We start from the raw sequence: 26,728 nt of genomic DNA, 5'->3' as shown, positions 1-26,728 counted from the left end.
CTTATTTTTAATTCAACAGAGTTAAAGAGGTTCTGGGTCAATGTTCTGGGTGAATCAGAGAATCAAGCTTTGTTCCCTTCCTTGGATCCTGAAAATGTGAGTGTGCACATCTATTGCAGGAAGGGAGGGGAAAGCGAAGGACAAAGACCAGCAGATCCCTATGGAGGCAGAAGGACATAGAGCAGCAGCCTTGGATAATGGAGGGACAAACTGAGTGGCTCCCTGGGTGGGTCTTCTGTTTTGAAATCTATAGCTCTGCATTCTCACTTAATGTCCTCTATGGTTTCTTAATGTTTACTCTGGTTCTCTGTTGTAATTTGTCTCCTAGAGATGAAAGATGAAGATGGCTAGTCTGGTAAGATCCTCTTTCAACATCTGGTGTTTACTACAGCTCTGTGAAGTTTACTTTTTTTCCCTCATCATTGAATTTAGTGTACGTGTTTCCTTAAGTCCAACAATTTTACAGACATTGTAAAAAATAAAATATTAGTGTCCCCAATTTTTTCTCTTACCCATCTCCTGTTTTTGCCCTCTGCCCACCCCAGTAAACACAAAGACAGTCTTAGCAATGAATCCCTCAAAGAAGGCATGTCAATTGACCAACCAATGTATACTTTTCACTGAGTCACTCTGTGAATTAGACCTTGGTTCACAAGACTAAGATATTTATGAAAACTCAAAGCTAGTTCAGAAAATAACTAAAGTATGAATCAAAACTGAACTGACAACTCAGGGACAGGGAAAAGTGCAAAAAAGAAAAAAACACATCATGATGAATCTGACCTTTCAAGAAAGGGAAAGTTTAATGAGGAAGCCAGCAGGGCATCGTAGGTTGGAGAAAGAGCGCAGAGGTGAAGATAAAGGTGTATATTTTGGCATGCAGTGAACAACCGTGCCTGGAATAGGCTGGGTTTTGTTACTGAAAGATGTGATGAAAGGAAGATTGTATCACCAGCTTTATTGAGGAGTAGTGAGAAGAAGGTGATTAGAGATTATGTATGATCCAGAAGACTAGACCTAAAAGTATGGCCTTGTACAATAGACAATTTATATCCACCACAATATTTTAGAAAACAATGCATAATAAAATTATTATTTTATACTAGATTGGCAATGAATTGAAGAAGAGAATGAAAAGGGGAGAGAAGGGTCAAGAAAATGTGTTAGAAAACTTTTGGAATAATTGGCATATGAGGTAATGGAACCTGGATTCCAGTGGTGGTTGATAATGAAGCAGAGGGAGTATGTAAAGAAAGAAAATCAAAAATAAAATTAATAATTGGTGACAGATTGGGTTATGGGAATGGAAAAAGTATAAGGGTTTGGAGATGTCCTGAAGCATTAAAGGATTATGGTACTAAAGACAGAAATGGAAACCTTGGAATGGGACTCATGTCACAGGAATTGTGCTATCCATATTCTTCTTGCTAATTTTTGGTTAAGTAGCTGCCAGCTAGTTCTAAAAAGGACTTTATGGTACTGACTTAGAAGTGATCCCCCCTCCAAAAAAAAAGTCCTGGACACACATTTATAAGAGAGTATCTGCACAAAAGAATACAAAAGAGTTTTCAGAAAGCCTAAAAATTGCATTTTCCAACACAGAGTTGAATATTCCCATTATCTGTTAGATATACCTGTCATGCCAAATGTTACCTTGTTTGTCTTATTTACATGACATTAAAATTCATATGTTCCTAACAACTGTTTTCACTTAACTTGAAATAAAAAAAAAAATTAATGCACATTTTCTATAGTTTCTTCCGGTTCTACATGCAGAGTCTCTGAATTTTAACAGTCCTTTTGAAGTCTAAGTGAAATAGGCAATACACTGTGTTCACCGATATCATTTTGAAACTGTCTGACCCATTATTACATAAAGATGAGCGTTTCGCTTAATAAAGCCTTAGAGTAACACAATTTGTTACACCATAATTAAAGATGGACACATCTGTTCCATTTTAATTCAAACCCCTTTGAACATAATTACATAAAGCTGCAAGAAGAGAAATTCTCAGTCTTAGAAATTTACTATCAAAAAAAAATCATTCCTTCTACAGAAACTACATGGTCAAAGGACAATTTGTAAAATGAAGTCAAATAGATGTCTCTCACTCTGTATCAAAGCATGAAATAAAGCTAAGACCCCAGATTAAAGTACTGTCCCCATATGAAAGCCATAATTAGTTAAGGAAACCCAGGTGAAGGACAATCTTTATAGTAAGTCCTAGCATTCCATCCCTGTGGAGGGGTACTATATTTTATTTTCTGAGCCCACAGATACATAACAAAGGAAGAAACAAATATGAAGGATAGTTAAAGGGGGGAAAACAGGAGATATTCAACATTTATGTGTCATCTTTAAGCCGCCTACTAAATTCTAAATTTTTAGTCATATTAGTCTCATAGACCTTTCTTAAAAAATAGTACATCCTTTTGATAAAGTCCTAGTCATTATATCCAAAATAGTTCTTAGGTTAATAATAATCAGATGTATAAATAAAGAAAGCAGAGGTAAAGGAAACCCTGTAATTTCAGAATGAATTCTGAGAATTTAATAACATGAGTTAAATGGTAAGCCATGCACACAAATATCCCTGAAATGTGGGCTGTTAGTCTGTTTTATTTATGTTTCTATATCCTGAAGATGGCTTAATGAGGAGATGCAATCAGGATTAGCTAAGCAGTGAGAACTTGGAGGGAACAGGGTGGCAGTAAGATTTATATAAATATTTGCAAAGACGAGCAGATGCTCACATAATCCAGACAATGTGTGTGCACTTCATTTTAAAATAAAATAAAACAGTTGAAAGCCAAAATATAATTAATCAGAGGAAATGCTTTAATCAACATCTTCCAATCCTTAAGCACTGCTAAAAAGATTAAAGAAACATAGAAGAAATTAAAATATGATATTCAAAAGGAAACCAGAATTAATCTATTCCTGACATTCTCCTTTTATTTCAGATGTGGGATGGAAAATGCAATTAATATGCATTTTCAATTGCTGCCAACTAGGGAAATTTCCTAGGTGTTTAAGCTACTAAATAAATCACCTAAGACTCACTGTATAATTTACAATGTAGTAATGATAGCTCTCTCTTCATTATTAATTTATTAGGAGTAATGTGTATGCTTGCCCTTATATCCTGTAGTTCTAAACAGGGATCTTTCCAGTGGAATACAAGAGAGCAAATTTAAATGGGTGTCAATTTGATATTCATAGGTAACCTACAAAGATAAAAAGAAGTTGCATATCAAGAAAGGAATTAGTATATCAAATCCATGTAGATACCCAAATTTGACATTTATCTAACTTTAAACTCAGTTTGGGGCTCAGTTCTTCCAAACTCAGAATCTCTCTTGCAAGTATTTCTGTTGTTTTCTGCCCAAGATTTGACAAGCTGCTCAATATGAACCTATGATTATTACTAAAGTTTGGAGAACATCTTTAAACAGAGGATTTTCAAACAATGTCTCAAGGAAATAAAAAGCACATGCCTTCATGGCAAGTTAAAAATATATAAACATTTTAAGCTCAGAGCCTTTGCCCTTTCCACAAACAAAATTTTATTGGTGAGAGTAAATTATTTCATATGGACCTCCAGAATATTATAAACAGTTTTGAACACAAGATGGACCCCTACAGACAGTCAACAGTTTACTACTGTTAATTTCAAGAATATCTTTTCACTAGAACTTGAGCCTAGTTCTAATTTCTAGCAGAAATATTATTAACATCTACTAAAATTCTACCAAAAAGTCTCTAGCATTTGGGCCTACAAGTCATGAAATCTTAAAAATGTAATCCTGCGAAACACTGCCAAAATTATTCTTATTAAAATGTCAGAGATTGGAATTTCATATTATGCGTCCTCCTATAAATATTCTTAAAAATAATAGAGAAGAATGATTGACCTGAGAGATCCATTGTGAAATCTAGACTGGGAAAATGAAAACAACTATGTGACAATTTCTTCTGTGTTCCATCACAGTTAAGGTAACTTTAAAGTTCACACTGTAGTTATTTGCTTCTTAGATGCTAGCTGTTTGATATTCTATTCTAGCAAATGAACAACATACCAAACAGCTAGTATATAACTGAAAAGAAGACATAAAGATTCTTGTCTCAGTCTCTAGATGGCTTTGGACATTTATTTAGTAATTTATGTGCAAGGGCCTTTTGACCCCCAAATTACTGACCCTGTGTACTTCATTGTAACATGAATTTGCTATTATTAAAATAGTCTATATTTTATTATCAGAAAATTCTGAAACGTTGCCCTCTTTGATTTATATATCAATGTCATTCTTTATCAAATAGCATTATGTTATACTCAAATTAATGACTTTCACATAATGAACTCAACTAATGATTTGTAACCAAGTCCAGGGATAATGCTTATTAGGAATATGGCCATTTCTGTCAACGGACTCACTGGAAAGATAAGAAGCAGAGTCTAGTTATACAAATGTCCCCTTTATTCTGTCTCCTTTTTCTCATTTCTTATCAGTGCACCACAGGAAGGGAAATAGAGTTTAATTATTGTGGTTGTTGAAAATCATTATCATCATCTACCAAGTTTATCAATTGTCATAAGGAAGTCAGAAATTAAGTTCTGTTGGGGATTCTGAGACTGGGATACAATATCTGGAGATCTGAGTCTCATCTCTGCCATTATTTGCTTTGTAGTCTTCTGCATGGGCCATGTCTTTAAAATGACAAGATTGGTTTAAGGGTAAGCCACCCCAAGGCACTTGTACTCTGGGCATTGTCAGCAGCAAGCCATAGCATAAACATAACCATATATGAAAATTCCTCATGAATCTGGAATTGTGCTGTCCGATAAGGCATCCCCTAGCCACATGTGGCTGTTTAAATGTACATATAAATAAACTAATACTAAATAAAATTTATAATTCTATTTCTCAGTCACACAAGCCAAACTTCAAATGTTCATAGTCCCATGTGGCTAATGGCTACCAGTAGAAAAGAAAATTTCACATAAATGGCTATCCCATATCCATCAATTCCTGAAACTGGGAATAATACACACCAAAATTATCAACCTGCAAAATTACCAACCTGTATCCAAGAATTTATGGATGTAACAGAGTCATTTATATACAGTTTTGTTTTGTTTTGTTTTAATCATGACTTACTCTTTTTTTCTAACAATGGGGAAAGATGCATGCAAATGACTCAATTTCCTTTTTAATAAAAAAAAATTCTGAATATAATATAGTTTCCCCATACTAAAGGATTTCTTAGTAATCATGCAAAACCCTCAAATCATATATCTATAGAACACTGAAGGAAAGATTTATTCCAAAGATTTTTTACTATGGTATATTAGTTGCTGATGATCCCACAAAAAGACACACACATAAACACACACACACCCCACATCTTTTTAAATAACAACTATCAAACAAAACCAACACCAAAAATAACACATCTATGATAATACATAAGCAAACAATCTGAGAGTAATCTAAGTTTGGTGATTTAGATTTAATAGTACCTATTTAATGACTTATATGATTTTATATAACCTATTTATTAAGGGGCAGAATAGAGTGAATAAAAATATACAATATATAACTAATTATAGAACACCACCATTGTTTTCAAACATACAAAAATGTATACGTTCAAATAAGTAGTATTCGCCTCAAGTAGTTGCTTTTCAGAAAAATGAATTGCCTTTAGATTTTCTGAAACATTCTTATAAACAACATAAATGGTATCATATCTTAATACTTTGGGGACTTACTTTGTTTTTGAAAATAATTTAAGGTCATCTTAAGTCAAATCTGGATCATAACTTCTTGTTATAATCAAAGTGAAACTAAAAAGTAATAAGGCATTTCTTATGATAATGACAATAACAGTAAGAATGATAATGATAAGGTAAAATTTATTGACTGTCCATAAACATCAAGAGGTGTTGAGTATTGGTAGTCTGCATAATTTTTTTTCCCATCTTACAGATGAACAAACAGCTGTTCATAAAATGTCAAAGTTTGCCAAGTGTCACATGTCAGTCACAGCTAAGGTTAATTCTTAATGAGAAATTCCAAAAAATGTTTTGTTTTTTTTTATAATTCTTTTTTTCATTCCACATTTATGTTATAACAATTTACATTATATCCCGATTCTGGTCAATATATACTGTACACTTTATGATATGATTTTCTTAAAGGAAAACAAGATATGAACCCAGTTATTCCTTGATATACATCTTGATGATTTTTAATGTAGAAAATCAATAAAACCCTCCAATGAAAATTAAAAGTCTGCAAATTATTATTCTTTATAATTAGATATTAGATCATTTGGTGTGGTTTTCGTAAATTTAACATGGTTATTTTTTATCTTAACTGAAACGTAAATATGCGACCATATAAATTTGCAATGTGAAAAAAATAGGAAAAATCATTTGGGTGTATAAGTCTTAGTATATTTACAAAAGACTGACAATATTTGATATGAACTACTAAATTTGTTGATCTAGCATACAAACTTTAATTCCAGTGTATTAGTTTGTGAAGTTGGTGCATAGCTTTAAAATATAACTTAGAATGATTATCTCACGTACAATTCAATAAGACAAGGGCTCATATACATATCATGTACCATTGAACACTATCAATTTAGTATATAAACCTAAGATAAAGCTGTTCATGTGGCATACTAGACAAAGTGGAATTATTACAGACAGTTTGTATCAATTAAGAAAGTTCAAGCAGTTATTTAAATACTTGAGGCTATCCATTAGCCTTCAAAGCTCAAAGAAATCACTAAAACGTAATTATATCCAGCCTGGTGATTTGGCACTTAAGTTTATAAGAGGTTATGAAAGCCTCACAGGTCATGATTGAACAAATAGCTCCTGATCACCGCACTAGTGATATCTTAGAAGAACAAGATTATAGAGAAGACATCCTGGCATTTAAAAATGTCTGTGCTGTTTTTCAAAAGAAAGATTTGAAACAGCAACCATTATGTTAGAAACAATGCCAATGAATCAGCATAAAATATATCATTTGTAAACAATTCAGTTTCTAACAATGTGTGCATAAACCATATATAACTTTTCTTTTTTAAACGGGAGTATGCTATAAATCTCAAATTCAATCTCAGAAGCAGCATTAACCAGTACCTCCTCTCTTAGAAGTTTCCTTTCTAGATGTGTCTTAACCCATTTAATCATGCTCCTAAATACTACCTCCTGACAGGCAATTAAGACTCTGTAAGTATTCAGAATATACATCTGTGTACCCATTTCTTTTGAACCAAGAAAAGAAAATTACTTAGCTATAATTCTTACTCTTAGTGAGTCGTAATTACCATGACTTGAAACCTTTTGAGCTCAAGTGCTCTAGTGCGTTTGAGATATATATATATATGTGTGTATATAGATATAGATATAGATATAGATATAGATATAGATATAGATATATACACTCCATCCAGCAAATTTCAAGTTATTTGGTGTCTTCACAAATAGGCAAATGCACCTCCAATTCTTAAAGTCCAAAGTGTATCTAAAATTATCAGCTTTACATTTCAAGATGGGCATAAAACAGCTAATGGAGACAGTTATAATGATGACCCAGAGAAGATCAAGAAGAAAAGTGAAAAAACAAAAACAAAAACAAAACAAACAAAAAACCTTCAATAGTTCTCAAACAAAGTGTCTCTCCACTTAAGGGCACAACCTTAAGTTTTCACTCCCATAATTGGGAACTGTTCTGATTAACAGTTCTTTTACCCAAGAATTATATGGTTTGTCAATGTTCAAAGATTTACAAAGAGTACTGAATCTATGCTGAAAATAATTTAACTGTGGGTGATTCAGAATTCCTTCAGGATTTTTTCTCTGCCTTTAGCATCATCATTGAACACATACATCATAATCACTGCACAATCTTGTAGGTGCAGAATACATAGGAAATGCAGTTTTCCCGTACATACATACATACATACTTTTCTGTACGTATATGGGAATAAATCTGCTTTTAATTTACTTACTGAACATTTATCTCTTAGTCATAAAATCAAAGATTGGTACAAAAGTTTATTCATTGGCACGTTTTACATGTTGGGTTTTCAGGTCAACAGGACTTCAGTATACACAGAAATAACAACACATGCATGTGTGCATACACACACACACACACACACACACACACACACACACACACAGAAAGACTTTAACACACCCTTATATGTATATCATATAAACAGCCATGTAACCAAGAACTCACCAACACAGTCTAGCTGCTGAAACTTCTTTCTCATCACTAATGTTGTAGTAACTCCTGAGTCTTCATTAATTTTCACTGGTGAGAAAATAAATGTCCAGGGTCTCCATTACCCCATTGTTTCAATCCTTGGTGCCATGAGAACTTTGATGGCCTACCCTCATTGCTGGAAGATGAGGGTGGGGAGTATGACCAGGAGGCTGTGTTTCCACTCCCACCTGTAAGCCCACTTCACAATGGAAGATGTGTTCCAGAATCTTGGGTTAGAAATTAGAATAAATTTTTCCATAGAAATAAAAGTCTGAAAAGCTGAGACTTCTCAGATAAGGAGTATTACAATTCAGTTACTTTACAGGATTTTGTGGACTGGTCAGGATAAACTACCTCATATAACATCAATGTTATTATAAAAATGCTTTTGGACTGTTGAAATCACTTAAAAAGCAATTTTTAAAACATGTATTGTTCATAATTTGGGACTGTCCATAATTAGAAACACAAAGAAATCAAAGTTACTATTCTATAAAATCATAGAATTTTAGTGGACATATTTTTCAAATATTTGCACTGACAAATGATTAAATTGCAAACAGTAAAGCCTCGGGAATAACAAGCTTTGTCCAAGATAGAGGAGATAAGAGAATAAAGCCTTATGTTCATGTGCATGATTTTTATTCTAACTCAATTGGCTGTATTGTTTTTTTCTTCTACAGACCTGATAACACTGCACAATTCTTTCCCTCTTATCCAAATTATCACTTTTTTTTGTTTATGCTAACTAGCATGTAACGAAATAAAGCAAAACCTTCTCTCGACCCCAGTTTCCACATTAATGACTACTCCATTTCTTTTTTACTCAGCAAAATTCTTTGAAAGTTGCCTTTACTTATAATTTTCAATTTCTTTCCTCTCATTCTCTTCAACCCACTCCAATCAGGCCTAAAGCCCACTATTCTACCAAAACTACGCCTGTAAAGATTATTACTGACATCCTGTTGTTCAATTCAACGGTTGGAATCTGCCCTTGACATAATAGTAGCATTTGACACCGTTGACCATAGCGTATTTCTCAAAACATTTTCCAGGATACTTACTTCTCAGTTTTCCTTCTTTCTTATCACTTCATCTAATTTCTTGGTTCCTCTTCTCTGTCTACTTCCTTAGTGATCCTATGTAGTTCCAGGACTTTATGTTAGTACTTAAAAGACATTGTTCCATCATCTTATGGTGTCTATGGTTTCTGATTAGAAGTTTGTGATTTTACAAATCATTACTACCCTGTAGATAATGAGTCATTTTTCTACTGCTGTTTTCAAGATAGGTTTTCAAAAGTTTGACAATGATGATCACAGTTTGATTTATATTTACCTTGACCTGGAATGCTTAGCTTCTTGAATCTGAAGTATTGTGTATTTCACCAAATCAGAGAAACTTTCAGCCACTTTTTTTTCAAATACTTTTTCTGGCCCATTCTCTTTCTTCTCTTCTGGGCTCCAGTTACAATTGTGTTAGACTTTTTGATACTGCTCACAGATATTTAAGTCTCTCTTCAAATTTATGATCTTTATTTTCTACTTTTTCAGATTGAATAATTTCTACTGATATTTCTTCAAGTTCATGGACTCTTTCTTTCCTTTATCATCTCCATTCTTCTGTTAAGCCCATCCAGGGAATTCTTTAATTTAGATACACTATTTTTCAGTTCTAGAATTTTCAGTGGATTCTTTTTTTATGTTTTTTGTTGTTGTTGTTGTTTTTCTGCTAAGATTTTCCTTTCATCCAGTACAAACATCTTTACTTTACCTCTCTGAGCAGTTAAAATTGCTACTTTAAAATCCTTGCCTGCTAATTCTAGCATCTGCATTATCTCAGGGTTGGCTTCCACTGGTTGTTATTTCTCTTTAGAATAGTCACATTTTCCTGATTTTTCTTATTTTGAATAATTTCAGATTGCATTCAGGGCATTAAAAATGCCACGTCGTGGAAGCTGTTTATTTTATTCCTCCAAAAAGAAAAATGTTTTCATCAGAGAGTTAATTTAATTTGACTCAAACTACAAACTGTCTCAGCAGAGGTAGCTCAAATATCAGTTCATTTCTTTTGTCTTTAGCTGAAATTTTTTTCAATCAAGTATGGCTCAAGTGTCAGCCAGAGATATCTTAGAGTTCATACATAAGGAGTAGGGAATCCCCTTTTCCGGCTCTGTTTCCTCATTCACTTCTTATTCTTCTGTGGTTGCCCCAAACTCTTGTCTTATGATTCTTCAGGCCAGAAAAACTTAACCTTACTGCAACTGAAAACAGTCCTTGCAGAAACCACTGAAGATGATACTCAAGCTAAAAGCCTTTGTAAAGATGAGGAAACTCACCCCATACCAGTTACTTCTAACAAGTTTCAATTTTCCTTTATAACCCATCTGGTTTGTTAACCGCTCAGAGCCTTTGTAGTAGCTGATTTTGGTGTTTTGTTTAGAATTCATAGTTGTTATTTGTAAGATGTAGATCTGTTAGACGACTAAAACATATTACTGGGAGCAAGCCTTCAATTCAACCTCATGGCTTTAAATATTATCTCTATGCTGAAATCTCCTTAATTAATATCTCTACTAAAGGTCCTTCCAAGACTCATAAATATGGAATACCAACTGAGGGTTACTGGAGGGGTTGTGGGAGGGGGGTATGGGCTAAATGGGTAAGAGGCACTAAGAAATCAACTCCTGAAATCATGGTTGCACTATAGGCTAACTAATTTGGATGTAAATTTGAAAAAATAAAATTAAAAAAAAAGGTCTTTCCAGACTCATGTAGCTAACTGCCCACTCAAATTCCAATTGGCTGTCTGATAAAACACCTCAAACTTAATATATCATGTGTCAAAGATCAATCTCCTGATCTTTCGTCCAACCCCGTCTGAGGAGGCTGCAACTACATCCTTCCAGTATCTCAAGACAGACAACTTTGTAGTTCTCTTGATTCCTCCCTTTCTCTCATATCCTTCATCCAGTCCAGTAAGAAGTCCTGTTGGCTCCACCTTTAAAATATATTCAGAATCTCATCACTTGTGCCCATCTTCACAATGGCCACTATCGTTCCCTGCCTGGATTACAGTAACAGCTTCATTGTGACTATCCTTGCTCCCTCCATCTATATTTACCACAGTTGGCAGAATGATCCTTTGAAACAGCGAAGGATCACTTTACTCCTCAGCACTTTAATATAGTCTTGTTTTACTCAAAGTAAAAGATAAATTCTATAAAAATGAGTTGTAAGCCCTAGTGATCTGCCCTTCACTACCTCTCTGACCTCCACCTCTTACTGCTCCAACTCTTTTTACTTTTTCTAGGACTTTTGTCCTGGCTGCTGCCTCTCTCAGGAATACTCTGGCCCAGAATACCAGGTTTGCTAACCTCCTAATGTCTATCACATGTCTGCTCAAATTTCACCTTAATACTGCAACGTACTCACCCCCAAACCAGTCTCCTAATCACTCTTATTGCCTGCTAGAATGTAAGCTCCATGAGGGCATCAATCCCTTCCCCCAGTGTGTCTCAAGTACATAGAACAGTGGCTGGCACATAATAACTGTTCAATAAACGTATGTTGAATAAATGAATGTCAAGTCCCATCCTGCCTAAATGGTAGGAAATAGAAAATCTTAGTCATTTCTAGCTCTTTTTGGTCATTTCAGGTTAAATGTAGTTCATTCAAAATTTCCCTCCCTCTTCTTTCTTCTCAACCCAGCATCTAATTTTATTATTATTTTTTTTTTAATTTTTTTTCAACGTTTTTATTTATTTATGGGACAGACAGAGACAGAGCATGAACGGGGGAGGGGCAGAGAGAGAGGGAGACACAGAATCGGAAACAGGCTCCAGGCTCCGAGCCATCAGCCCAGAGCCTGACGCGGGGCTCGAACTCATGGACCGTGAGATCGTGACCTGGCTGAAGTCGGACGCTTAACCGACTGCGCCACCCAGGCGCCCCCCGGCATCTAATTTTAAACAGCTTACACAGAAGGGAAGGAGGCCAGAAGGGGATGTCTGGCCTGTAGCTGTTGACTGTACTACATTGTTTTATGCCAAGATGACCTCTGCCTCTCCTGGCATCTGTTCCTGCACCTATTGTCACTGCCATTCTCTAAGGTTCTGTCACTGCTTCATGGTCTGAGGTAGCATCAAACAACCAAAACTGAGAAGTCATTTTGGACTGCTGGTTCTTTCTGTCAGCAAATCTTGTACCCTTTTTGAAGGTAGTGGGGGAAAAAATGAGCTATTTTCCAATGCTTCTCTGAAGTTCCAAACTCCCTAAATCTTTATCAAGATTTTATTGTCTTAGATAACACAAAAAGCCATCAGGACTCCCCTTGTCCATATAGGAAGTATTATAAGAGTGATGCCTGCTGATACTCCAGAATTAGCCCCCTCTACTTTTGGATATCCACACTTATCAATACCCCCTCCCCCTGTTTTAAAATAACCCTGAATAGAGAACAGAAGCAGAGCCTGGGCCCAGCACTAAGCTATCTTGCTTTCTTGTCTGTTCTATTCTCTTCTACAGTTCAGAGGAGCTCCTGGCAGGAGTGAAGGGACTTCTGAACTGGATAACAAATATTCTTCCTACATACTTCCTTCTTGCATAGGAAGTGAACTTTGAGTTTAAAAGCCAAGGATTTGCTGCTTTTCTCTTTTCTTCCAATCCTCCAATGATAACATTCAATGACTAATTTCTGGGTGCCTGCACTGGAATGAAGAGTCTCAAGGCCCAAGAAAAGAAAATCAAAGATGTTTAAATGTAGGAGAATGAGGTCAGGCAGAGAAGGAAGGAAGTAATGGTAAGGAGGATATTTCAAGCAACACTTTAAAATATTCACAAATATTATCTCTAATCTTTATCACTTGGAGAACTTATTATACCTCACTTAGCCTATTGTTAAAAAATAATCATGTAGCGAAACAAGGGAAGATGAGAAAAATGCAATTAATCTTTCTCACAAGGTAGATTTCCACAGTAATGCTGAACTTACCCAGTGTTTTCATGAAACTAAGGATCATATATTAGCTCTGAGGTTTGATGAATTTAGAAAAAATTCAAATTGGATAAGAGTGTGAATGCTTGTCTGCCTGAGCCTAAATACGTTTAGAGATTCAGGACTCATAAGTAAAGAAAGAAAAAGAATGATCCCCCTTTGACATGAAGCATTGAGAAACAACCCGACAAAACATATTAGCATCAAATAAAGCCAAATCTAAATGAAGAAATTCTTAGCCTTAATGAAGGTCATATGTAAACATACAGAGAATTCCACACTAGCTTTAAAAGGAAACTTGGGAAATTAACTTCCACACCTGATTAACTTTGAGGTTTTTAGAGGAAAGTAACTGCCTATATCCCAAGTAATATTATTTAAAATTTAGTTTCTTTTATAATTAATGAAGCAATTGAAAGTGATTACCTTTTTATTGAGAGGTAATAAAAAATTTTTTTAAGTTAAGTCCTCAGGATATTTGTACAGTCTTTTCCCCTTGCCAGGCACAATCTTCCCAGCACAGGCTTTTGCCTCAGCCGAAATAGCACTTCTACAGAGACCTTCCTGGATGTCCCACTTAACAAGGTCAATTCCTCTCATCTCTATTATTCACTAATTCTATAGTCTGTTCATATAATTTTGTAGTTATATGCTTGTTTATGTATTTACTCCTTTATCACCTGCATGCTACGTCAGATTATAAATGCCACAAAACAATCTGTGTCTTAATTCCTGAAAGTATATCACTTAGCATACACTTAGTACAAAGCAGGTAATCAATTAAATATTTGCGAAATGCATAAAAGAAAAAAAGCAATAAAGTTTGCAGTTAACTAAGGATTTTTTTAAGTGATTCATAATTTTCTGGATGACAAATATGCTCTATGTCATTCAGTACTTATTACAGGTAACGATCTTTCTGTTTTTATCTTCCCCCAAAACTCCATTGCTTCCCAAACTGTTATACAGTGCTGTTCTGGGAAATCCTTAACAACCTGCTCTCTGCATGAAAAGTAAGGCATATGTTTATACACATAACTGTATTTTAAACTTTACTGACATAAAAGATACATAGGATACAATTTACAAAGAATAATAAAACATATAATATTCTTCACTGAAAATTCCATTTAGCCAATTGATTCTCATGGAAGGATTTTGTTGATATTTGCCAAACTCTAGTATCCACAGCCAATCTATATTTGAGATGGACAAATGAGTGCAATCCCAATGTGGATGTTGGTTGACATTTTGGTTAATGTTATTGAGCACAACAAAAATGAAAAAACAGAGACATGTCCAAGCTTCACACATTTGTCAATGGTGTAAGCACCATTGCTGACTCAGACAACCATTTTCAAATACTAGAAGGATATCTTCTCAAATTCTTGTGGTCTTCATAATGTAACACCTGTACACACAACACAATTTTAAACGTAATCTGCATTATACAGATATTCTCCATCACTTTCTCATGAGTAGACCAGGAATAGAAAACATTCTCTGTAAGGGTCAGATACTAACTATTTTAGACTATTTGGGCTTTATATTCTCTATGATAATTACTCCTATTTGCTATTGGAACACAGTCATAGACACTATGTAAACAAAAGGGTATGCCTGTATTCCAATAAAACTTAGACTATGTATACTAGTCCAACTATATACAAATAGTCTAGCTATGTATAAAAACCAGCAAAGGGCTAAATACGGCTTGAGGCACTTAATTTGACAATCCTTTGCCTGCAGAATCAACAGAACTATAAACTGGGCCTAAATTTAGCACTTGCCATTTTCATGGTTAACATACTCCCTCATTGCTGATTTCAAGCTACTAATGTGGTATCAATGCACGCTGAGTTGGGAACAGTTGAACAATAGAATATAACACAATTACGCAGTATTTCCACCATGCAACTACATATATAGAGAGATAGCCTAAGAAGGAGAAAGTGATAAATTGCATTTCTTAACTTTGCTCTTAACATATTTCGTTTAAATTGAGCTTATGTAATTTAATTTTTTTAATGTCTGTGTTTCAAAGTTATCCCATAAAATTCCCCTCCAAATTTCACAATCTATTCTCCTGCACTGATAGGAATAGGCTTTTGCACACCACACCTCTATCTCCTTCCTTGAATTTCTCTTTACTCTCTACATCTCCTACTTTAAGCTGGTTCTTGTTTTCTTCTTCGACTCTCTCTTGTTTTCTTCTTCTATTCTCAGGTAGCTCCTTCTCCTACTCTCATTTCTAATTTATAGGGTTCCATATGACTCTGTTCCTCCATCTCAGCATGCTATCTTACCATAACTTCAACTACTCCTTCACTGCTGACTATGCTCAAAAGTATATTTTTTTGTTCTGCATTGTCATTCACATGTCTAAATAGACTGCTAAGTATTAAATATATTTAGATTTAATATAGATATTAAATTATATATATAATTCTATATGATATAGAATATAGATATATTATTATATAGAATTATATATGATATATGATAGGTATTAAATATATATATGTGTTTATGTGTATACAACTATCTATATATGTGTATATGTGTATACATGCATATATATATATAGAGAGAGAGAGAGAGAGAGAGAGAGAGAGATTGAGATTTCCATGTGGGTGTTTTGGTTCCCTACAGTCACTTCAAATTTAATGAGCCTAAAACCAGTCATCAAACTTTCCAGTCCCTTCCCCCTCATGCCTTAGGTGTTCAATGTATTTTTGTCATACCAGCTTGAAATTTCTAATTCAACTTCTCCTTGGCCTATATCCTTTCTTATCAATATTTCCTGCTAGATATATTCTAGCACATCTCTCTCAATTCACATTTCCACCACACAGCTCACACAAGAATTATATTCTCTCAACTGACATCCCTGTCTTCAACCTTATCGTCCTTTTAGGGTTTCTTATACTGCAATGAGGCTCATTTATTCTAAATCCTGAGTTTATCACGCTTAAACCCTTGATTAAGACCTAAAATGTATTCAACTGCCTACCTCAATGATTTAAGCTTAAATTTCATACTTCTCAATTTCAAGGGCTTCATTATCTTCAACCAAATTTATCTTTACTAAGCAATGCCATTATTCAGTATTTCCCCAAATAGACAAAATTCTTAGATACTGTAACTTGTATTTCATTTTCATATGGGTAGGCAATAAACAACTTGTTGATTTATTTGTTATCTGTTAATGCAATTTGAAATGAGTGGAGTTGTATTAGGAAACTCAAAAGATATGCTTCATTGGAACAATAAAAACAATATATTAAAGATATAGATATTCTAGAGATATTTCATAAAGAAAAACTTACCATTCATCTATATTCAATAGACTAAATAAATAGGCCAAGTCCTATGAACTGTGCTAAGTGCTAAGGACACTAGGATAAATAAGACACATTTTCTGACTTCAAAAAGCTACAATCTATTCAAATAACATTGTAATCACCATACTCTTAAAATAAAACATTGCCTCAGGGAGTTTTCAAGTCTTGGTGAAAAGCTAAAAATCCATATGTCATTTCAAGGACTAATTAAAGGGCTTATTGAAGAATATTCCTTTATTAGGTAAATGAGATAAACATTGAACAAGACATTTTTAAATTAACTTTTAAAATATATATATTGAATTCCAGGCAATATTAAATACTATGTGGATATTTGAAAATACTTTATCTTATTTTACATTTTAATAGAGATTTTATGGCCCAACATTTAATTCATACTTTTATGAGAATTTTTACATTTTTGTAAATTTTTTGCTGCTTTGGAGAGCATGAACAATTTTTGCTTATAATGTGTTCTGCCTAGCAAATTAATAATGCTCTGTCCACAATAACATAGATGCTTATATGTGGCAAAAAAGAATCTTTTGTTAATGACCACATACTTCAGAGAAAGAAACGGAACATGTTTAAAAGCACTTCTTGGGGCACCTGGCTGGTTCAGACAGTAGAGCGGGCAACTCTTGATTTCAGCTCAGTCATGATTCCAGGGTCCTGAGATCGAGCCCCACATTGGACTCCTCACTGAGCATAGAGATTGCTTGGGATTCTCTTTCTCTCTCTCTCTCTCTCTCTCTCTCTCCCCCTCCCCTACTTGTTCTCTCTCTTTGACAAAAAAAACAAAAAACAAAAACAAAAAACAAATAAAGAAAAAAAATTTTTTAAAGCACTTAAGTACCTTTTTTAAAATATTGATTTTAAACCATATGTAATCTCTTTTTTTAAAAGTTTATTTATTTTGAGAGAGAGAGAGAGAGTGTGTGTGCGTGTGAGAGCAGAAGCAGGGAAGGAGCAGAGAGAGAGAGGGAGAGAGAAAATCTCAAGCAGGCTCCATGCTGTCAGCACAGAACCTGACTTGGGACTCGACCCCACAAACTGAGACCATGACCTGAGCCAAAATCAAAAGTCAGAGGGACATATAACCAACTGAGCCACCAAGGCACCCCTCCATCTGTCATCTCTTGAGCAATTATTAATATTACTTGGAATACTACAGATATAAAAAATATTATAACATTTAAAAATTATTATTTAGTTAGCATCTCTAAATAAAAGTACATGCTACTTGCTTCCTCATTAATAAAATAAGACAACTGTACAGTATTGAGGTTTTTTTCCTAATGTAAATTCAGTAGAGTTCTTAGTCAAAAGAAAATTAGAATTCCATTATAAACAACTTGCAAAATTTTAGAAGTGACTGTCCATTATAAAGATATGAAACAATACAAACATATTTAACTCCGCTATCAAGAAGCATAAAACATGCAATATTTCTGCATCATAAAAATAATAGTAATGAATAATGATTAAAATTCAGAGTATTTAAATCCTTGCTTATATTTTAAAGTGAAATTAAAACACACTAAAGAAAAGGTATAAATTTTTAAAGACATAATATAGATATTGTTTGTCCATCTGGATTTCATGAAATTCTTAATCTTCATTGTTATATGAAGCTTATAAATTAGCTTTCCTTGGTTCAGGGGGATTAAGTAGAAATCTGTCTTCACTGTTCCATTAGCTCTAGTGGTGGACATTAAATCTCCTTCTTGGAATTAAATGTCTTAAGAATGTGTAAAGATGGAAAATGAATCTTTGTGGTGAACATTTGCTTGAATAACTTTGTGTTCCTAATGTGATAATCTGTATGTTATCTTTAAACCACACTTAAACCACTTTAAAAGTAACTTTGACCTGAGTAAGGAAGTTGGACAAAGATCTGTTTCAGCTATGATCTCACACTATAAGCCTTTTTTTAATTGCCTCAAGAGCTTATAACATTTTTTTCTGAAGTCAATGTAGATGTCATATCTTTTTATACATTAAGAATTTTTTAAATTACCCACTGGGGATCCAGTAGCAAGTGTCATGACAATTGTCAGTGACCAATCCAGTGTCCCATGTTAGACATGAATGATATGACAAGACATGAAATAAACCTCTTTTTCTCACATGGCACACGAACTGATTTTGAAAGAAAATGCCAAAAGGTGCTCTGAGTTTGTTTTTTGTAAAAAGTAATACTATTGGAATATCTGCACAAAGCTACTACTTTAGAAACAAAAGATACTAGTTTAAATCTGTAAATCACATAAATCTGTCAAAAATTAATACTCCCTACTGGGGAAAGAAGGTAGAAAGAGAAGGATACAGGGAGAGAGAAAAGAGAGAAACCTGCATTCAAAAAGCAACTCTGGAACCCAATTGCCTTACCTTTAAAAATTATATACCTTTAAGAAAAATTACTCACCTTTCAAGCATCATTGTTCTCCTCTGATTGCAATAAGAATGAGAAAGGACATGTAAAACAGTTATTGTATACTGAGTTCTTTTACCTTGAAACCAAAATGAAAGGTAATTTTCTACCAGTCCCCTTTTTTAATTGAAGTTTACTATATCCAGGTACCCTAAGTTTTTAAATTCTTTATAAGGAAGCTATACGACTCACTTGTTCAGAAGCAGGAACCCAGAAATGTGGTCATATACCCAGAGTGCAGGATACTTTCTGTGCTAGTAAATCACAAATCTATATTAAAGTGAGCCCAAAGGGGGGAAAAAAAACTTCAGTATGAATACACTGGTTAAAGATACACAAAGTTTTTAGAAAAGCAGCAACTCTACAGCTTTGATTCTCTGCTTCTTGCTGTCTATGTCTCCCTGTGGGGCTTGCCCTTCCTGTCCTTCAAAATTCACCAAAGTGAGAATAAATGCCCCTTCTGGAGCAGTAAGATCACAGCACACAGAATTCTTCTAGTGACTTTGAAATAGATCAGTACTGAGGCATCTGAGGCCACACGGGCAACTGATCTGGTTTTCAGTCACCACAAATTTCTGCTAAGCTACCCACTGCCCCTGCTGTGTGGCCCAGCCAGATCTGATGCCCCTGCTGCTTCTAAGCCATGCTTAGGGGCCACAGGAAACTTTGTTGAAGCTGTCCATGCCCATGATCCCTCCTGCCAAGACACCAATAAGTGAGATTATACCCTAGATCTCACAGTCTTACCAGCAATGCTATTGGATATAAGGAGTGGCTGTTACTAATCTTAGGACCCAGACCTTGCCTTCTCAGCTTCTTCCCTAAACTCATAAAGCATGGAGAAATCTTGCTAGTCTAGAGAGGAAATATCACTCTCCAATACAATATGTTAGACAAAACATTTGTCTATGCCCATGGTAACTCTTCCTTTTAACTCCTCCATTATCCCTCCAAATTTTTCTAAGGACTACAGTTTTCAGAAAACTAAACCCAGACAGACTTGTAATCTCCTTTCCATTCTACCCATACCTGCTTTGATGACCATGATAGAGAAATAATAATACCTCCTTAATGGGCAAAAGAGGGAAAAAACAGAATGAAGAAAAAATATACAGATTAACATCCCAAAATTTTATCAGTCTACAAGGGTATTACTTCACTTTTTTCAGTCTACAAGGGTATTACTTCACTTTTTTTCATTGAAATAATTTGAAGTATATATTGAAGGTTCTTAGGAAAACTCTATTGTCTTGTCCAGATTTATTGCTTTTAAGGTTTTTTTTGTAAGTAATTAATTTAGAACTAACCATGGTATCTTTTATGGGGCAATGAAAGGGAGGCAGAGTCTGATAAAAATGGTCCTTTTTTCAGTTATTTTTACTTCCCCACCTTTCACATTACAGAAATCTTGGTAGAGAAGCAAGGAAGGTGGGAGATAAGGCCTACCACCTGCCTCAACTAGTCTTACCTGAAAACTGAATCCCAAAAGATGCTCAGACTATTCCCTACCTCAGAAATGGTACATCATCCTTATCCTTACTAGCCCATGGGTTTCATTGTTCATTTCCACACATCAGTGTGTCATTGGGTATTGTGACTGTCCAGTATCTTCAACCTCTCCCTGTCATCTAATTCCCTCTGGTTAGCATTTGAACAAGCTTAACTCTTTCAATCTTGAATATACAAGGCTTCCCTCCATTGATAACCTCTCAATGAACTACCACACCCAAATCCTTCTTCAACCATCAGAGCAAAATTTGATTAAAATTATCTATAGTCAGTCTCCAACATCTCTCTATCTTTCCTCAAACCACACAATGACTAACATTTTATTGAAGCAGCTTTCAGCAAGGCTTTCTCCTCATTGCTATATCCAATAAGAACTTCTCAGTTCTTATTTCATTTCTGGTTTACTGTTTTCTGGTCTGTGTCCCCCATTCAACTGTCATCTCTATGAGGGTACCTATGTATAATGACTCGCACATAGTACCCACCCAAAAATCCATTGTCTAATGAATGAATAACAGAAAAGTACAGAAAGAGGCAGTTCTACCTAACTTATAATTTCCAGCAAGGAAAATATGTTCTCTTGAAGAATAAAGATTTAGGGGCACCTGGGTGGTTCAGTCGGTTAAGAGTCCATCTCTTGATTTCAGCTCAGGTCATGATCTCGAGTTCATGAGAATGAGCCCCACATCCGGTTCTGAACTGACAGCACAGAACCTACTTGGGATTCTCTCTCTCTCCCCCTCTCTCTCCTCAGCTCATGCTCTCTCAATAAATAAATAAACAAACAAAATTTTAAAAAAAGAAAAAGAAAAAGAAAGATTTAGACTTCAGTCTGAAATAAATTCATATATGCCTTGGAATTTAGTTTTGTGTTGTCTTTGTTGCTCTGCTATTGCTATTACTACTTGATTTTACATTGGATCTTAGGGAGGATAATTTTTTAAAAGGTTCATTTATCTCTGAGAGAGAGAGAGAGAGAGAGAGAGAGAGAGAGAGAGACCGCGAGTGGGAGAGGGGTGGGGATGGGGGGAGGACAGAGGATCTGAAACAGGTTCTGTGCTGACAGCAGACAACCTGATTTGGGACTCGAACCCACAACCACAAGACCATGACCTGAGCCAAAGTCAGACACTCAACTGACTGAGCTACCCAGGCACCCCAGGATATATTTTTTTTTAATATTCTCTTCAAACTGATTTTTCATCCACAATATTCTTAGGAATCAGTTCTAAACTAAGAACAGAAGACCCTATCAAATACTTTAAAATATTTAGTTCTAATTAGTCTCTCTCAAGCTCATCATAAAAACAAGTCTTCATATTATAAGATTTCAAGCTATTTTTACTTTGGTGATTATATTACTTTTATATTTACAGTACAGAATTTTCATGGTAAGGAAATTGTTGTATCTTATGTTACATTTTATAATACAAGTGTCTTATTTTTCCAATAATTCAATAGATACTATACAATTAATGGAACCAAACTAGCCTGTTTAAAGATAAACTTAAGAAAGTAATCTAAGAAGACAAAAATTAATTTTTTCTATTATCTATAAAATATTCCTCATGTATTTCTTTTGTGGTTGCCCTTTCCATAAATTAAACTTTTACTGTAGCATCATTAATTTGATAGTATTTCAAAAATCATTGAAAATAAAAATAATAGTGCACAGAATATTCAGAAAGAAGGAAGATAGTAAGTGGGGGAATTTAAAATTCTGAAGAAAATAATGCATTTTTACTTTCTTCTGGTTTGGTTTACTTCTGGTTTACTTTCTTTCTATCTTCCTAGATAGAAAGGTCTCCAAAAATGTATTTTAAAAAATAACATAGTAATATTAAATAAACTTTTACAAACAAATCCACTGCTCAGTTTTACTTTTCTAACTCCCATTAAACCACAATCACCTATTATCTCACAGGTGAGGGATAGAGTGGACAGGGAGTGAAAAGGTGTGGGAATTATCTACATCTGAATAATCACAACAGACCTTACAAAACGAAAAAGAAAAAGGTGGAGGAAGAAGGTCTGCCTAATTCATGAAACTGATACCATTTAAAATTGTACTTGAACAATTCCTTTTGACAGTTTTCATCTACAAAAAAAAATACAATTTTGATTATCCTGCTTCTATCAAGAATATCTTCAACGTCTGTAAGAATATCACTAAACGCCTCCATTGTCTTTTGGGACACTCAGCAGGGAGCATACAGCACAACGGGGTCTGGCTTCTAACTGCCTCTCCTGACATATCTCAGACTCTTTCACCATCCATATCCACTACAATAGCAGTAGTAAAACATTTGCCTACTTGCTTCGTGCTCTTTCACATTCCCCTGCTTTTCCAAGAGCTAGAAGCTATTCAAGACCATTTAACATGCTAAAGTGGCCAGATTAGAGCCAACATGGAGTCACTCATGCTCAGCCCTTACATCAGCAAACCAAAATTTAACCGCTGGGCTCTCCCAGAAAAGGAAGGCCTAGGTCAACCACTTGCCCACTGAGAACAAGATACCTGACCAGCTCCAAGACAGTCCTTTGCTCCATAAATGGAAAGTAACCCTGCTTTACCCAATCAGCAAACGTCCAGTAGAACTTCCTTGTGCCTGCTCACTTCATTCTGTAAAAATCTGTCTCCTTGGACAACTCCTTGGAGCACCATTCTATGTACTAGATTGGATATTGCTTGACTTGCAAATTGCTGAATAAAGCCAATAGGACCTTAAAATTTACACAGGTGAATTTTTCTGTAAGGAATGTTCACCTGTCCTAGGACGGCTTCTCTTGCCCCCACAAGCACTCCTTCTCTGCACCCTTCCCATACCTTTATTATCCTACTAGCATGTCAGAAGGCAAATCTCTATTTCCTTCCCTTTTATTTCAGACTTCAGGAAGTTTATTTTAATCATCTGTGTTTCCTTGTGATCAACTGCAGCATCCTATATATACCTCAAAATATAAAGGGATGAAGATAGCAAATTTATGATCCACCTCACTTCACAATTATACTGATATGATCTAAACATTTATTAATAATTGAACTGTCAGTATTTGATGACATAAATAACACCAAATGTGAAGTGCAAATTATTAAAGGAGGCAGGTCAATGGTAGGGAGGGAAATATGCTTCTCCTGACCTTGAGTCCTCTATCCACTGTGATCTCCCATTTTTTTGTCTTCTCAGTTACCTCCCAGAACACTGGCAAACTATTTTCAAAAGTCCCTGAGCCCCCACTGGGCTGTCACTGGGCACTCTGTTAGAAGACTCTTCTTACACTGTCATTGCACTGCTCTGAATTCAACAGAGAAACAAAACCCTTGGCACCGAAGACATGAGAAATAAGCCATAACACAACCTTTTGGCTGTATTCTGATATTGAAGAAACCAAAAAACCTAGAGTCTAGGAAAGTGGACCCAGGACTTGGAGACTTTCATCTCTAGACGTAGAGAAAACTATACTATCCCTGAGCTTGCATAGTATACAATCTGATGAGCAGACTCATAATCTGGTTTTCTGTGCAGTAGAAGGACACAGCAGGGAGCCTCTATCTGGGAGCCTGATATCCTTTGGTTAACTCTGTCCTTTAAATCTTAACTGTAGGTGTAAAGCCAAAGGCCTTATATTGTACTCAGATATATATGAATCTACATGTTCTCTGACTGAATAAATTCTCTCAGTCTGGCCCCAAATGCCCACCTCTCGTTCTATCTACTCTTTACTGACTATGTGACAGAAAAGATACAGCTTTACATGAAGTGCCGTGACAGCCTAGCCCTGAAAACCCCATGCACATATGCTTCTCTGGGAGTGTGGTCAAAGAGAATTTTAAAAGTTTGAATATCTCTGGGCTTCCACACCCCCCACGCATCAGTGACCAATCAAGGCCCTGCCATGTATATTCTAGACAACACACTCTGTAGCTCTCTCTTACCTTCTCTCATATGATCTCCGTAAAGTCTACACTGGCTTGGACTGTCATCTTTTCCTGTGTCTTCGCTGTCTTTTTCTACTGCATGTGGTTTTATCATTTCCATGTGCATTTAAGCAATTCCCAGGCTTCTCAATTCTCTGGAGGTGGAGGAGCATGGTCAATGTCTTCCATCACCACCAGAAACATTCACATCACACCTTAAGGACTTAAAACACACCCCATTTACTCAATCACCCTCAATTGTCTGAGCTTAAGAAAAGTGTAGGAGTGAAGGGAGGGTTTTCCTTTACATAGTTCTTTCTTTGTCCATTGTTTCTGTTTGTTCTTATTTTATTTTATTTTTCTACTGTGGTAAATGTACATAACATAAAATTTACCATTTTAATTATTTTAAGTGTACAGTTCAGTGACATTAAGTACATTCACACTGTCATGCAATCATCACTATCACCCATTTCTAGAATTCTTAGCATCTTCCCCAACTAAAACTCCATAGCTATGAAACAGTAATTCCCCATTCCCCTTCTTCCCAGCCCCTGACAGCCATCATTATACTTTATGTCTCTATGAATTTGACTACTCTAGGTACAACATGTAAATGGAGTCATACAGTATTTGTGTGATTATTTCACTTAGTCCAATATCTTCCAGTTTTATCAATGTTGTAGCATATGTCAGAATTTTCTTCCTTTTTAAGGCTGAATAATATTCCTTTGTGTGTGTGTGTGTGTGTGTGTGTGTGTGTGTGTGTGTGTGTGTATACCACATTTTTTTTATCCATTCATCTGTCAATGGGCATATGGGTTATTTCTACCTTTTGACTATTGTGAATATGCTTCTATGAGTGACAAATATCTGTTTGAGTCCCTGTTTTCAATTCTTTTGAGGATATACCCAAAAGTGGAATTGTTGAGTCTCGCGGTGATTCTGTGTTTAATTTTTCGAGGACTCCCATAGCATTCACATTAGTTCTTATATCCACCATACTCTAAAATGTTTTCTCCTTAGGTCTGATATATACATTTGAAGTAAACAATGAAGGAAGATGCATTAGTTATCCATTGCTGTTTATCTATTTACCCCTAAAGCTTAGCAACACAAAAGAAAATATTTATTATCTTACCATTTCTGTAGGTCAGAAATCTAGGCACAGCTTAGCTGGATACCTTTGATTCAAGGTATCCTACAAGGCTACAACCAAGGTATTAGCAGGGACTGCAGTCAACGCGAGGCTCAACTGGAGAAGAATCTATTTCCAAGCTCAGTCTATTTGGGAAGTCTCAAAAATGCACTTCCAGCTTCACTCAGATGGCTGCTGTCATACCCCAGGTCCTCACTGGCTATCAGACAGAATTATCAGTTCCTTGTCTGGAAGATTGTTTTTCCTAGATGAGGTCCTGGAGAGAAAGACACAGAGAACACAAGAGTTTGAGCAAGACAGAGATCATAGCCTTTTGTAACCTAATCCTGGGAATGACATCCCATTACTTTTGCCATATTTTGTTCGCTACAAATGAATCATTAAATCTAGCAACCACTCAAGGAGGGAGTTATACAAGACTGTGAATACCAAGAGACTGAGATCATTGGGGGCCATTTAGAGGCTGCTTACCAACAGAGATTTGGTGTGGTTTGGTTTTCATTGCTATCACACAGAACAACTAGCGTCAAGAAGATACTCAAAACATTTGCTCAATGAATGAGTGGATATCAGTGGAAATGGAACATCTGCTTTTTCACATGTTTATATGGTATTGAAATCTGAGAAAATTTAACATAGTCTACCCTAAATTATGATTACTTTAACAAGTAAAAAATATTTTCCTTCTATTTTATCATGTTACACTAAAAAATCAGAATCAAATTTAGCATCTCTCTCAAAGGCATCAGGAAAACGATACCACTTACTGACTCCTTTTGTATATTTCCTGGTATTCTGGTAGAAACTTAGTCATTTTATGACATATGGAAATAGATAATATGGTTCAAGATACACATATGGAAATAGATAATATGGTTCAAGATACATAATGTAGTCTATTTTAAGAATTTAACATCAGCTACTGAAAGGCTTTTATGCTTCAAGTTAAGGAAAGCAAATAATATTAAAATGAAGATATGCATGCTATTTATTCTTGGATTGTTTTTTTAATAGCATGTTGATCTTCTAGAGCACTCTTGTTTAAATTACAACAGTAATAATAAGGAAAA

General features: G+C 35.1%; 2 long non-coding RNA genes across 2 annotated transcripts in view; both read right to left on the bottom strand.

Annotated features, from left to right (window-relative positions):
• Window positions 1-25,879, bottom strand: LOC121036115 (uncharacterized). Its single transcript, XR_005793245.1, has 5 exons — window positions 25,641-25,879; window positions 24,518-24,722; window positions 19,066-19,088; window positions 8,272-8,434; window positions 1-1,542 (listed from the first exon to the last, which is right to left on the bottom strand). It is a non-coding gene; the product is annotated as an uncharacterized LOC121036115 (long non-coding RNA).
• A 5-nt stretch (window positions 25,880-25,884) lies between these two features.
• LOC121036116 (uncharacterized) overlaps window positions 25,885-26,728 on the bottom strand; it is an 18,649-nt gene continuing 17,805 nt past the window's right edge. Inside the window, exon 3 of the long non-coding RNA XR_005793246.1 lies at window positions 25,885-25,914. This is a non-coding gene — a long non-coding RNA (uncharacterized LOC121036116). The remainder of the gene's footprint in view (window positions 25,915-26,728) is intronic.

This window comes from Herpailurus yagouaroundi, unplaced genomic scaffold (assembly GCF_014898765.1).
Source record: "Herpailurus yagouaroundi ecotype Mexico unplaced genomic scaffold, PumYag 162, whole genome shotgun sequence".
In the NCBI taxonomy this organism is placed as follows: Eukaryota; Metazoa; Chordata; class Mammalia; order Carnivora; family Felidae; genus Herpailurus; species Herpailurus yagouaroundi.
Note: the sequence above shows the minus strand (reverse complement) of the source record. Positions and strands in the feature narration are given on the sequence as shown.